A 15,873-nucleotide genomic window follows, 5' to 3' on the forward strand; every position below is an offset into this window, starting at 1 on the left:
GTTTTATTATTTAACATCTTTCAACTTTTTTCTTCCCCTGTTGACTGTGGTATTATATTATAAATTACACTTCCCATAAACTGTACTATTCATCCCTTTCAGAAAAAGAATACTTAACACTAATACAGGAATCTTAAAAGGAGTGTTTTGTTTGCATTATTTTCTCATTTGTCACTGTTTAGAGCATAGAGTTGATACCTATTTTTAAGAAAGCAAAACAATAGACAGTCATCTGTCCTGGATCTCATACCTATCTCTGGAGCTCTCTGATCTTTACTAGTAGCTTTCCCATGCTATAAACAAATTTCTATTGTTTTTAAATACTTAGGTAGTTGTTAACAAAAATGAAATAAGGAATAGCTCAAAAAAAATCTCTGTAATGCTCCTAGCCAGGCTTTATCTTTATGACACTAACGATAATCCCCTGTGTAATTAACTGTAGAGTGGTTATGCATGCAGTATGCAGTCCATGACAAGCCTCATAGAAAATACATCAGTATTAGCCACAGGTGAATTCGTTTAGAAAGATTAATGACTGCACCTGAATTTTAATGTCTGAAAAGGGATGGAACACTGAATCCTTAATTAAAAAGTTGAATGACTGGTATGGTTTGTTTAACATCACAAATTTCAACCAGAGATTTTTATATTCAAATGAAGTCTGCAAAGGAGAACTTTCCTTAGAAGGTGGTGAAGTAAGGGTGAGAAGGAAAAATGTTTTATGCGCTTTGCTTTATGTAAATTGATACATGGATGAATTGCTTTGATATGGATCAAATGTGGCATAATTATGGCTCCTTTCTGTTTACAGTGAATGAGAGGCAAAGAATTCCTAAGGAATGCCAGACAGTGCTAGACCAATATAAAGTTTGATGAGAAGAGTAGTAAAATTGACGAGTGATCTTATTCTTTCCTTAATGAGAGAGTTTCCTCTTCATTATTACGTTACAAAGTTTTTTAATGAAGAAAAAGTAACCTTGAAAAACACTGTTGCAGTCTCATTCCCAGAAGGTGCTTAACTCACTTTTTTCAAAACTCTGCTTTCAATTACTAAGTTAGTTAAATGTTATTCAGAGATGTGTCATCATCAATACAAATAGTTTTCCAAAAATGTCTTGCATTTTTAAAATGTAAAAAAATGCAAAGTAAAATTTTGAGAGGAATAAATAATATCAAAATCCAGAAAAGCTAACATGATGACCATCTGTATTAAGAAGGTTCTTCTAACAGTATTGTTGCTAAATTGCCCAAAATGCATCTCCTAGTGATTGTTCTCAATTGGTCTTAATCATTGACATGAACTGAAACCCTGGCAAAGCTTATTTAAACAGCATAACGGATCAAGTGTTTTCACAAGCAAGACTGGCGTATATTTACTGACCTGGAGCAGAAACAGAAGGTCAGTTATTTTGCTGTTTTACTGCTAACAAATATGAGTCATACAAACTTTTTATTTTTAATGAGACCTCTTTTTAACTGTGCCAGAAGAAGGGAGCAAGTCTCTAAGTAAAAACAACACCACAAACAGTTCAATCACAGTTTGTCTTCCTAATAATCTAGTTGTATTTCCTGTATCTTAATTTTTCATCCCCTCAGAAAAAGAAAATCTACTGGAAAGTTATAAAAAGGAAATCAGAGCTCAAAGAAAGCGGGCAGGGATTTAGTTTTGGAAGCAGCTGTGATCACTACTCTATAGCATAGTAAAGTAGATTTTGATGCTCCTAAGCTTCAGCCCAATGTTTGCTGTATTGCATTTACTTCCAAGCAGAAATAAAATGTGGTTTTATTTCTGACCACTTTCTAAGGGAACACAATTTTAATGAAATGTCATCCAAGAGAATTTGCAACATCCTGTAAAAGCTTCTTTCTGGGCAGATGTGTGTTTGCATGTGTGTCCATATACATCTACATTTAAAAAAAAAAAAACATAATAAAAATACTGTAATATTTTTTCAGACTGAAAACAGTAAAGATAATATACTGCTTCCAATTCTCAGATCTATCAGATGCTTCAATATTGGACTGAGAAAGAATATGTTTAGTGAACTATCACCATCTAAATGCACCATGTGCTTGCTACTGCATATTTCCATGACTTGTGTTACACTGGGAGACAATTAGTTTCATATGGATTTTAATTGGAGTGTTTAATTCTCTGAAATCTAAGGATAAAGTTAAAATGGACATGTAAAATAATGCTAATTCCTTAACAATCCTTTACTTGATGAACTCCTGTAACCCATTTGACAAAGCCAATCTGGAGGAAACAGCTTTGAACAGGTAAAATGGTGGGTTTCTTAATGCCAATTAAAATAATTTGGAAAGGTGGTACTGAACTTGAAACAAGGATATACTGATTACCTGTAACATTGTAAGTCCTTGGCTTTCTACAGCTATTTACACAATATGCCAGTTGATTTGAGCAAACCCAATATCTTAGCAGTTCAGTCAGCTCAGGTGCTTAACTAAAAATATCATCTATCATGTTTAGACTTGATGAGTCTTTCCACTAACTTTGGGCATTGAGTCAGGCCCATAATGTACTAGGGAAACAGCACATGAAGAAGGTAATCATTGTTGCTCTAATTTTTATGAGGAAAGTTAATGCAAGAGCTGCAGCTTGGTCTACACTACGAAGTTTTGCCTGCTTAGCTAGCCATTTAGAGGTGTGATGTGCCTGAGTCAACATAGCTATGCTGGGAAAAACCCCAGTGTAGAAACAGCTGTGACAGCAAAAGAGGGCTCCTGCCAGCTAAACTTTTCTTGCTGGGGACATGGTGCAGTTAGGCCAACAGGGGGGAAAAAGCCTTTTTTTGCCATTTGCCTCCACTAAGAGGGGCTCTGCCACCAAACCTGTCCCACAGCACCTATGGTGGCACCAGCCATGAAATGTAGACAGCTCCTAAGATGAGAAACCCAGAATTCCTGGCTCCAGTACCAAGGTCAGACATTTCTCCATGATTTTGTTTGTTCATTGTTGTTTTTTTAATTCACTGGTCTGGAAATTAGGCTGAAAATCAACTTGCTGTTTTGGCTAGCTCAAAGATACAGCAATGAGAGAGTTGCTGTTCATAAACAACAGGAATCGCACAAATGTGAAAAAAATGCTGAGCACTAAAGACAAGCTGTGTTTTGAGGAAAGTTTTGGTCAGTCCTTATTTCTCTTTTTCCAGTTTTATTTTCAAAAGTGTATTTATTATACGTTCAGCTGAAAGCAACCCGAGCGTGAAAGTTTATTCTTTGGGTTGTTCATTGAAGATCCCTTCACAAGTCACACTTGCTGCATTGTACTTTGTGTGGTTTTGTACCTAGTAGAGAGGAAGGCCTCTAGGGCCACATCCAGACGAGCGCAGCCATGGTGCTACATACTGCACGTTCAGAAGTTCTCTGTGCTGCAAAGGAGTGCTTCCCGTATGTGCACTGCTCTGCTTTTTTTTTTTTTTTCATGGTTTTTTTGTTTGTTTGTTTTTGGTTTTTCTGGGTTTTTTGTGGGTTTTTTGGACTTGTGGATATCTAGGGGTAAAAAAAGTGGGGCAGCGCATGCTGCTTAAAAGCAGAGTCAGGCTACCCAGAGCCACGCTGCAGCTACCAGCCAGGCTCCATGCAGCACAATCACTGCAGCTGCAGCACCGGAAGGCTCCCAGGACCCCAGGTAAGGCTCCCCAACTGGAAGGCTCCCCAACCCCACCCAGAGTAACTGGCCATGCGCCAAAGCATGCATGGCACAGGCATTGCCTGGGGAGTGGGGACAAGTAGCAGTGGTGCAAGGTGCACCGCCATTCCCTGTCTCCAAGGAACCAAATGTCCACACCATGTGTGGACATGGCCTAGGGTTTTGAATTTGTGAGGTCTAAAGTTTCTAGTGCTCTGTGCACATTTCACTTTGCATGAGCACTATCTGGCTTTATGTCATTGGAAATTCTCTTTTAGAATCAGCGTAATTTGAAAAGGGTATGTTCTAGTGGACCAACTGCATAGACTAACTGTTAACTCTATCCCAGTTATACAGTTGGTCCACTAAAAAGATATCACCCTAGGAAATCCTTGCCTCTTGCACAATCTCTGGACCATCACAGCTACAACATCACTCTAACACTATTATAATATGAAAAAAAATATTCTTAATGAAATCGTCCAGTGGTAGGTAAGACTCTAATTGGACAATTAGAGTCTTACCTACTAGTTGGATACTTTCATCCTGTAAAGAACTTGTTCAGTGTTTCATAAATGTAACACAAGTGATATGAGAGATGGAGGGGAGGTGACTAAGAGTTTGTATGCAGTTTGCATCAAGTCTAAAAACCTGAAAAGGTCTTGCAGGGTTGGTGTCCTTAAAGCAACAATGGCTGATAACCTCTTAAAAGAAGACTGTAAGTCCCAAGGTACATTGTAAATCCCCACATCTGCAGTAATCTTAGCCTGTTTATCCGGAAGCCAGACACATGCAGTGCATTAGTGGATCAGATCTGAACCACTTTCCTTGCTGAATGAAGGAATATAATGCTTTCTGCCAGAAACTGATCTCAGCAGTGTGTTTGGGCAGTGTTGAGTACAATACAAACTATTTTTTAGCACAATTTAGAGCTGTAGTTATAGGTTGTAATATCTATAGGGGATGGTTGAAACAGTTATGTTTCTTGAGGTAATCACTTGAACAATAAGTAGCATCATAGGAAGAAGTGTAGTCCCAGCTAAAAGCTATTTGAAAACAATGTAACCCACAGGGCACCCTGAGATAAGCTGATTCTCTTTTCATTACTTCATCTTAACCATCCATTAAAGGCTAAACAGTCCATTCGGTCCTTATTTATGCCCTGTGGATCTTGAAGTTGCATGCTATATAAATGAAAAGCTACTACCTGGACCTGTCATTCAAATTGCAATTAGTTAGGGGTCTGCCTGCAGGAGTTTGGCGCATAAAGGAAATATGGAATCAAGGGAAGTAGAGGAAAAAGTAAGAACAAAAAAAGCACTTGGCCCATATGAGCATGTTACACACATTTTAATTTGTAAAATGTTCTGTAGTCTGGGGGGAGGAATGGGTACATAGGTTAAAGCAGCCCCAAGGCAATTTTAACTTCCACAACCAGCTCTTACTCAGCAGATTGCCATCAGTATCACTGACCTTGGCAACAGTACAAGAATCAGATATCCATATAAATAAACTCTTCTACAATTTCTTCAATGTTTTAGGAATAAACACACACTACTTCAACATTTGGGATTTTTTCCCTTCAGTCTGCTTTATCCAGTCCCATTTGAGCATTGATTGTTTTCCCTCCAATTCTCCCGCTGTGTACTGTACATTTAAATTTTCCAAGGCACCAATTCATTGAAGAGGAAAAAACTGACACTGAATAACATCCAAGAAAGAACTAGCTTATGTTACCCCAAATTGTCATTTAAATTATACAAAAAATATAAGATCCAAGATACGTAATGGAGATTGAAACAGGGCCCGTATATTAGACTGACCTGTTGCTAAAATGTTAGCCTAAACTGTGTTTTCACTATATGACCATTGTTAGAAAAACTTTAATGACACTGGTATAAAACTATGATTTAGTGGCACATCTAATTGCTATATAAATTTAGTCCATACATGTGTCAGCACATATGATTACAATATAAATTTAGATACAATATCGATGTTTTGTTTTGAAGAAAAAAAATGCGTTTAAAAATACAATTTCTTAAGATACCCATAAAAGTGTCTGTATGAATATATGTATATAAATAAATTTAAGCTTATTTATATTACGGATAAGTAGCTGTGACTAGCACTTTGACACTATATTAAAGACTGTCTCAGTATCATTCTTATGCCAGACTGTTTGTATACTGTGTATCAGAGAAGCACATGGTAAGGTATTACTGAAAAAGAAATTATTCTTATAAATGGTGAGATTGAAGTAAGCATTGCCAGAATGAAAATGCAGTTCTTCTGAGATAAGTTACTCTTTAAGAACTTATACTCTAAGAAGTATTCTGAGTTTTTAAAGAGCTGCTACTGATTTAATATTTTTCTTCACAATAGAATATATATGAAAAAAATCAAGTATAGCACTTATTGATAAGTCCTTTGTCATATATTTTAATGTGTATGCAGTGTCCTTTGTGTACTGCAAAAAGGCATTACCATTTTCATTTTTAGTAAGAATTAAGACATATAGAAAATAAAAAAAAATCCTACAATAAGGTAAATGCCTCCAAAGCATTATATGTAAATACATGCATCTATATAGAGATAAACAGAGATCTAGATGGAAAGAAAAGATATATGTTGCGTATGCATAAATCCTGTTTTCAAGTAACTAAAATAGTTCTAAACTAACGCAGATGTCAAATGGTGCATAGTTGCATGTTTTCTGTATCACACAGAGTTGGAGCTTTATATATTTCACATTTATCATTAATACAGGATTAAGCTGCTGAAGACTGATTAACAACGCTGCTTTTGTTTGTACTGTGTTAAGGTGAAACAGTCCAGTGACAACTGTATTATTTCTTGCCTTTTCAGCTGTCCACACTTGTGCAATAAGCTTAACATCCTGTCAGGTTTCATCATGTATCCTCTTTATTATCACATTTTGTGAATCTGTATAGTTGTAAATCAAATGATTTTTTTTTTAAAGTTGAATTCCTCATTGTGGTGAAGATACCATGGTTACAATGTCAATCAGGCATGGATAATCAAGTCCATAATAAGGGATCCCAGGTATGCTTGGTATCTGACTGGAAAATTAAAGTTTTAGAAGTTAATGCCACTGAGACGGTTGAGAAAAACAGCTGCTATGTAGGACCTGATAAGTTTTGTAAAACTCATGGGGAATGCACCAGGCTATATCTGTTACTTAAATATGCTGATATATTTGATTCTTTCTCTCTCACATACACATTTCTATTATCCGTCAAAAAACTCCATTTTGGAACATGCTACTAGAAGTGCAGAGCCACAGATTAGGGTTATCTAAAAAGAGCACCAAGTTTAGTGTCTGTATATTTGAGCAGAGGGTTGGACTATATGACTGCCTGAGGTGAGGTCCCTCCCAACCCTAATTTTCTATGATCCCACGATTCGCTATCCCGCTGTGGTCGCAGACCTCGGATGTTTGCATTCTCAGCATTCTGAGCACTCCTGAAAAGTAGTTAGCAATGCAGTGCAGTCCCTGAGCTTGTCTTATGTTTGCTTTCATTAGTATGCAATAATACATTTTAATGTGATGGTTGTGTGAGCCAGCAAAAGTGTAAAATGCTTTTCTTGAGTATATTTTCATTTGAAATGCTGAACTAGCTATTTCTTCTTTGAAAGAACAATGAACCTGCTAGCTGTCAGCAGCTTAAGATTTAGATCTTAACTTTTCCCCTTTCATTGCTGTGTATTGATCCCTTTTATCCTATTTTCTATTTGTTTGTTATTTGGTTCACTCTCTACGAGTAAGTTAATCTGTTTAGACTTTTATGTATACTCATGGCTGTGGTTTAGGTTTCTGTTTGTTTCTAAGGGGTAGCAGTTCAAGAGTTATCTATGTATCTACCACATGCAGGTGAATGTATTGTGCACGTATCTCAGAAAACACTGGAAATCCAGTAACTGGAACTTAGCTTGGTTTCTCTACACAGTTTGTATTTGGAGGGAGGGGGGCAAAGTACTTTTCAGAAAATGACAAAAATGGATAAATGGTGTTCATATAATCAAAGTTTATCTATTTAATGGATGTGGTACTGCTGGAACCAGCTCCTGTCATCTTTTGGCTTTTTCTATGACCGCACTGATCAAAATCCAGTTCCTTACTGATCCTTTCTGGAGGGGGGTGGTTCTTTCTATCTCTGAGATGACTGGTATACCCATCCACCTCATGTTACCTTAGAGTCTGAGAGACACTTTTTTCTCTCTGGCAGCAATTGAACATTTCCCCTGTTTTCATTCTATGAAGAAATTCTGGCTGTCTTAAATATAGCAAAGAGCAGGAAAGAAAGGACTGTGGCAGGGAATTAAACAAGACAGACTGAGCAAACTGAGGGTATGTTTGTGCTGTGAGGATAGCATGCTTTAAGTAGGCTGTCCACCCAACCACTCGCACTTCAATGTGCCAAATCCAGAAATACGACGTTGAGGCCACTCCAGGGATAACCCACTGCAGGCCCTGTTATGAACTCAATCTCCTGTGTGCTTGGGAGAAAGATCACCCAGAGTGACCACACTAGCATATTTCCAGGTTTGAATCATGTCAGCAGGAGAAAGGTGGTTGGACATGTGTGGGAATAGCCCCATGGGAACATACTGCCACCACAGTATAGACATGCCCTGACAAACTGTTATCTTGGTGAAAGTAAAATTTCCCACTGCTGCAGGTACTGATTGGAGTCTAGAGTAGATACAATACCAAAGGTTGTTCCCAGAGATGACCGTAGCAGGGTATGGGCCCAGGGCAATTCAGCCTGTGTGGGGCCCAGACACAGCTGGGGGGCAGGGGGCTGGAGCACAGCCAGATGCAAAGCCGACCTGGCTCCACAGGGTCCCACAAAGTGCAGGGCCCAGGGCAGTTGCCCAGATTTGCACCCCCCTAGGGAAGGCCTTGATTGTTGCTGTTTCTCCATTAAATTTTCCCCAATGCTATTTGCTCTAGAAGAGTTTTAGGACCTCATACTTAAAATGCCATTTATTTAAACATATGGTAAAAATCTAATTAGTTAACAAAGTCCTGTTTCTATGGAGCATTTGCTTCCCTAAAAGGTCTAATTGGAGGCCCACTGAATTCAGAAGAGGGTATGTACAAGTGCTATTTCAATTGATTGAATCACATTTCTCTTCATAGAAATGCTGGGTGTATGCCTAAAAATGGTGCACACAGTGGAAACTCAATCCTCTTGTGATAAGGTTTAAGTCTAGATCAATCTGAGTTAGACAGTTTTAATGAACGCTCTGACAGTTTCTTTACCAGTAGAAGTTCTCCACTGTCCTCTGGCATCCCAGTGGGTATTGCTCTACCTCCCTCCCCTCCAGAAAGGGACTGTCTATGACTCAGCTAGATGTCACTGCTCCAAAAAGGTACCTGCAGCACCCTATGAGGCACAAAGTTAGCACCTATAGTCGTATGCATGGGGCTGCAGGTATCAGCTTGAAGTGCTGCACCCTGGGCACCCCCCCCCCCCCTTCAGATGTGGGAACGCAGGAACAAGCTTTAAAATGAGAAGGTGAGAAACCCACTAAACTCCATTCTTACCCCACCAACATGGACCAGCTGCCCAACCCCCACATGTTCCTGGAGCCCTCCAATGCCCCCCCCCCCACCATGGACCTGATCCAACCCTTCCTACCCCCACCATTGCTGGAGCCCTCAACTCCCTTCTCCCAACACACCTCCAGACCCTATCTGAAGGGATGGTCCCTATCAGTGTGTTTGCCCATATCCAAAGATACACAAAGTTCTTGGGTCAGAGGCGATATATTTCTTAGACCAACTAAATAGTAGTAAAAAAAAATCCTTTATTTGCAAGCTTTTGGGCACATACACACTTCTTCAGGCTGAGGAGAATTCAAAGATTGCAGAAATCCTCCTAGGTAGAAAATAAATTCCATTTTGCACAGGGGAGGTAGAAGCTGGAAGTGTATTCCCTGGATATCTAAGAGTCCTTTTGTGAGAGTGTTGCTGTGTGATGTGCAGATTAGGCTGTCTTCTTCACTGGGGGTTCCTAATGTCAGAAGCAGCCAGGGAGGTGAAAAAAATCTTTCTTTCTTGTTTAGCAATGAAGTTTACTTTTCCAAACAGGTAAAATATGATATCTTGCATGTTTCAGGGATCTGTTTTGTAGCCATGTTGGTCTCAAACTGGTCTCAGACAACAAAACAGATCCCTGCCCATATCCAGAGACTTTTTACTATCCTCAGTGAGCTTTGCTTCAAGTCCAGAGGGAAGGGACAAATGGAATATGAAACAGACCCTTTGTGGTCCATTGCAAGGCTGAGATCAGTGAACATGTACCAGCAGTAACTATTAAAGCCTAACCTACACTTCTTTTCATATGTAAGGTCTAGCTGCTACAAGATCTTTATTGTACTATAACTGAGAGAAATTTTGAGTAAAAAAAAAATCTTCTTACTCTCTCCCTCCCATTCCAAAAAACCAGATTATATTTTTAAATAAGTAAGGGATTCCTGTACTGTTCGTCCAATTTTGGGGGGCAAGGATTAAAATCTTTAACAGTTTTCATTTGCCATATTTAAGTGTTACATACCAGCTTGTACCATGTCTCACAAGGTACATTATTCCACAGTCAGGCATATCTTGCTCCTAGCACAAAAATTTTGCCTTTCTCAGGGTTGAAGAATTATGTTTGTCCACCAATGAATAGTGTCAAACCCCTTGCTCATATTTTGAATTCTGAGTTGCATATTTTATAACTGTTTTTCTGGCTTCAAAATTCTCAGCAGTTCATGCTTATATGATAGATATTATGGAAATGTCCTAATTATTGAGAGAGAGAAACTTTGATATAATCCTAGTCCAGCAAAATATGCAGCTCTGTTGAAAATTAAAACTCTTTATGAAATAAGAAATTCCACCTGAAATTATTTTCAGAAGAAAACTGGGGGGAAAGTTATGACATCAAAATGTCCTATTTTGAAATTGCGTCTATTTTGAAATGTTTAAAACATTTCCATATTGAAAAAAAAAGTCACATGAACATTTAAAATTCTCTAGGATGTTCAATTCTGAATATATATATTGACATACCCATCAATATATGTATTCAGAAATGACCATCCTAGACAATTTCAAAAAGTTCAGGTTTCATTCCCTTTATGTCTGAAGACTTATTTTGAAATTGCAAAATTCTTCTTTCCTCCAGACAAGGATAACCTTATTACCCTTGCCAAGGTATTTCTTGGAATGAAATGTATTAGAAGTTATATTTAAATACAAAAAAAGAGATATATGCATGCAGGCTAACACTCATTCACACTTTGAGCTGCTCAAATGTTGATCAGTTTTAGTGCTAGCTTGAATTTGGAGCAGTTGCACCTGTAGGCTAAAAACCTTTCTTGGCATGTCTGCACAAGACTCTTACTGTGCATTAGCCTAATAACACTGTGCAGTAGCATGGTGGTTAAAAACCATGCTAATAGCCTACTGAGCAGTGGTATTAGGCTAATGTGCAGTAACTTTAGTTACCATGCATGTATTGGTTAGTATTTCATTAAGCAAGTACTAAACTAAATATGCAGTAACTATGGCTCATTAATAAATGTGTAGACTTGCCCTCTGACAGTCTACTACCTGCACATATGTGACTTGTCACTAGAGGGCTGGTGAGCAGGAGCCTGACCAGAAGCTATAACTGTGCATTGCCAGTACAGGGCTAGTGAGCCAAGACCGTCTTCTACTCTGCTCTAGGTCAGGGGGGGGGGGAGGTTGGTGCATGACATGGGTTGTGGGAGTGGAAACATGAAACTGGGAGGCAGAGAGTCAATGGGATGGGTAATGGAATGGGAGGTGGAAAGGAAATGGGGGTGAAGGAAGGGTAGTGCAATGAAGGAAGTCAGCCACTGCAGGATAAAATAAAAAGTTTTTAAAAAAGAATTTAAAAAAAAGTAAAGATGAAGTAAATTAAACAAGGTCACATGTTTTGATGAATTGGGATTTGGGTCTGTGGAATGCTGATTATGCTTCCTGGGGTGGCTGTGAGTGGTGAAAGAAGTCACTTTGCAGGGAGATACTGCTTCTGCCTGGAAAGTAAGACCCAGTTCAGACACCCAATACATCCCCCTACCTTTTTCACCCCCAACTCAGCCCCCTTGACACCACTCTTGGGCCTGTCCATGCCCTGTGACCTGGTGAGCTGGCATGTGTTCTTGCAGGCTGTTTGCGCAGGGTTGTACCCCTGGGGGTGGGAAGGTCACACTCCTGGGTGCAGGCGAGGAAGTTGGCTTGGTGCAGAACTGCCCCCGGGCAGTAGAGTTCAAGGGGTAGAAAGTTTATCCACACAGACCATAGGGGGAGGGGGTGGTAACTGTATCCTGGGAGGCTAAAGGATTGCAACTTGAGCAGCGGGGAATAGCAACACATAAATGGAATTCAAGCTGGGTAACACTGATAAGAGATAAACTTGTCCTGGAGTGGTGTCACTTTAAGCTGCCTAAAGCATGCTTAAAACTAGATTCAGGTGTTAATGTATGGACAATCCAGGGGTTAAGAGCTGCAGGAACTGCCTAAAATTAATGTGAAACAAGGCCCTCGTGCTCTGTAACACTGCATCTCATTTTGGACTTAGACCTGGTAGCAGTTAGATCTTTATTTAGAAAACAGCATGAAAACAGATTACACCTTTTTCACTTCACTTGTAAAAGGAAATAAAATATATGGATGCAAATAGAGAGTTTCACATACATAGTTCCTGTCTTTGGACATATAAGCAAGTACTGAGCTGTGTTGCTCAGCTTGCTTCTCTAGTATGCTTGTGCTGTTCTCTCTCTCACTCATCTCCTTTCAGTTGTTTTTAAACACTAGTATTCAGTAGCAAGACTGAGATTTCCACACCTTCGCAATGGTGACTTCAGAGTCAAAAATCCCTGCAAATGCTTGCTATTAATTCAAGAAGCATGGCCTAGCAAAACAGTGTAAGTCTTAGTTTTAATTTCCTCCAGCGTGACCCTTCCTTCAGAGCATACCGTGTTAAATTAATCCTACTTCTTTGGGGGCTAAGATCCTGAAATTCACTAAGTACTCCGTGTGAAATTGTTTTTTGTGGGTCCTGATCCAATGGTCACTGAGATAACTGGGAATCTTTCCACTGACTTAATTGGGCTTTTAATTAGGGTCCATAAAGAGCTCTGCCATCTTGTGCACTAAGGGCGTATCTACATGTGATGCTACGTCGCCAAAGCGGCGCACTACAGCAATGTAGCATCCACAGGTGTCTACATGTGACCAGCAGCCACCTCAACATAGTGGTGTGCTCCCCCATTATAGTGTGCCACAACAGCAAAGTAGCTGCTCAAAATAACTGTGCACTACATGTACAGCACAGTACAGGCAGGTACTGCACCGTGCTTTAGTACTTGCAAAAGGAAGTACAGTTAAAGTGAAAGGTAAAGTATATTTGTCTTTTTCAGTCAAAAGTGCAACATACCTCTTTATTAATCCCATAGCTAGAGTCCCATTTTGCCACATAAATGCTGAATCAGTCCACTGATATCCAGTTACTCAACATTTAAACCAGTAAATGAAAGAATAATTTATAACATTGGGTGCAAAATGAAATCATTTGCTTTCACATAAAATATATTAATGCATTAGTACAGGAAGTCAGAGCTCCAAGAGACAAAGAGTTAATTAGTACGCAGCTGAATATATAAAACAAAAGAAATTATCCAGGACGTATTGTGCCCATAGAAGTGGTGCCAAGTGTAACTATTTTGATAAGCTGTCATCTGGTGGTGTTCAGTGACTTGCAGAGCAGATATAGACTGGTGAAAGCCTCCCCTGAGTCTAACGCTGTTGATGCTATATAACCTTAATTGAGATCTGATTCCAGACGGTTCTCCCACTTCTGCTGTTGGCAGTCACTTCTACCTGTGGGTGGACAAAATTCCAGATGTAGTAATTCAAAACTCTAGTCCACCCTCCCCAGCCTGATGTCCAATGGGAATGCTTAAAATTAAAACTCTTTGGAAAGATTAAAATGGAACTTGTCATCTCTTCTCAGGAAAAAAAAAATAAACTGTATAATTTTTTTAAAGCAAACAAGACCCGATGTGCTTGTGTGACAAATTGAATACCAGATGCACAGCACCAAAGCAAAGCATTTTAAAAATGAGAGCCAAACAAAACAGTCAGCTCCGTCTCTCTTTACCTCCACTGCTATCGAAACAGTCAATATGTGCATAACCAAACATGCATAGTACATCTGCAGTTGGAAGCCAACCATCTTTCTAATAATAATTAGAATACTAATACTAATTGTGATAATTATGAATACTGTTAAGCTGTACATACCAAGAGCATGACTTAGCAAAAACTACATCCAGCTTCTGGGCTTCACAGTCCCAGAATGACTGGGTTCAAGGGGCTTACACAATGTGAAAGCCAGACACATCCATTTTCTTTAATGGTTCTTAGATTGTAATTCCATCATGTGGTTCTGACGACATTAACTTCAAGGGGTTATGGTAAGAAGAATATTAATGTCACCAGAACCTCTCAATGGAATTATAATCTTCTGTGTACAGTTTAATGCTTCTTCCTTTATATATTCTAAAGCAAGGGGAAAATACCATTCTTGGGTTTTTTACCACTTTCTCCTCCTGTGCTGCCACTCTCATCACCTTATCCTGACTCCTGCTTATGCTACATCTTTCACTTTTACTAATACCTATAACTTGCTGCTTTGAAGCTGCTAGTTAGTTGTGTTTTCAATAGGACGTCAGGTTTTTTTCCTCTCTCCTTTTTAACTTTGTTTTAAAAAAACACATTTAGAAGAGAAGATTTTCAAAGGCACAACATGGAATTAGGGGTTGTAGTGGCAAAGTGATAGGGCTCCAAATGCATGAGTTCAAAAGCTGCTCTGGACTCTTGCAAAAGGCTGCACCTACTTGGCCAAGGTGTGAATGGGTAACTGGTCATTCAGGCTGAGGAGCCAAAGGCAGTTGGACATGAACGATCTGACCAGCATCCCTTGTGTGCTGTCGGCTGAGAAAGTGCTGTGCCTTAACTACGCTAATCCAATCGGCTGTTAGGTTTGGACTTTCCAACCACTCTTGACTTTCAATAAAGATTCAGCAGGCCTAACTGATTTTGGGAATTGCTACCTGAGAGTGACACATTGTCTGATTTACTTGGGCTTGTTTAAATGTATGGTAAATAATTAAAAACCAGTACCATTCCCAGTAATTTTTACTAAAAGAGGTCTGGCAGGAGTTTACAGTTTTAATTTTTGATTCACAATAAATTAGATGATTTTTTTAAAATGCTTTGATTATGGCTTTTCAATGTTTCATAAATACTCACAATCAGTAAACAATATTCAGATTCCCTCAATGTATCATAATTACTCACAATCAGTAAACAATATTCAGATTCCATACCTATTTATATTATACCAATCCTATTTAGTTCATCCTGTGATTATAATACTATGCCCATATTGTGCCATCTATTTAAATGGCATACTCCCTGAAGTTCCTTGGTGAATGCTTACTTAAAATGACTGAGAAAATAAAGCCCACATTGAAAGTGACTTCAGTGGATCAGGTCTTGAACTGGTTCAGGTAAATTGGTTTACCTCTATTGGTAGTGTAAGTGCAATGTTACAGCAGGGGTAAGCAAATTATGGCCCACCGCCCCAGCCTGATCCAGGCCACCAACAGATTTTATCCAGCCCATGGGTGGGCAGCCACCAACTAATTGGATCTGGCCTGTGGACAGCTGGTGGCTCTGGTGGCCCTGTGGTGTTGGGTGGGTGGATGAGACTGCTTCTACCCAACATCATCAGTCCTTGATGCAGTAGCATCCACTGTGGACCCAGGTGGGGCTTCCACCACAGCAGGCAAGTGACGGCATCAGCTGTGGATGCAGTCAGTGGGTTTAAAAGCCCCAGTGCAGAACTTTCTGACAGTGTCCACAGCTGACCCCATTACCCTTCCAGAGCAGTGGAAGCTCCTGCCCAGGGCCCTGACACAGAACCTGCCAGCAGCATCAGCTGTGGACCCAAACAGGAGCTTCTACCACATTGGGTGGGCAGCAGCAGCAGCTGTGAGACCACTGACAGGTTCCACGTCAGGCTCCAGAACCTGCCCACAGCTCATGTTGCCACCTGCCCACCATGACAGAAGTCCCTGTCTGGGTCCACAGCTGAGTTTTGGGTCTCCTG

At 39.6% G+C, this 15,873-nt stretch overlaps 1 long non-coding RNA gene across 1 annotated transcript in view; it reads left to right on the forward strand.

Moving 5' to 3' along the window:
- Nucleotides 1-1,330: 1,330 nt before the first annotated feature.
- Nucleotides 1,331-15,873, forward strand: part of LOC102369464 — a 36,194-nt gene continuing 21,651 nt past the window's right edge. Inside the window, exon 1 of the long non-coding RNA XR_323589.3 lies at nt 1,331-1,399. This is a non-coding gene — a long non-coding RNA (uncharacterized LOC102369464). The remainder of the gene's footprint in view (nt 1,400-15,873) is intronic.

Source organism: Alligator sinensis, unplaced genomic scaffold (genome assembly GCF_000455745.1).
Source record: "Alligator sinensis unplaced genomic scaffold, ASM45574v1 scaffold952_1, whole genome shotgun sequence".
NCBI lineage: Eukaryota > Metazoa > Chordata > Crocodylia > Alligatoridae > Alligator > Alligator sinensis.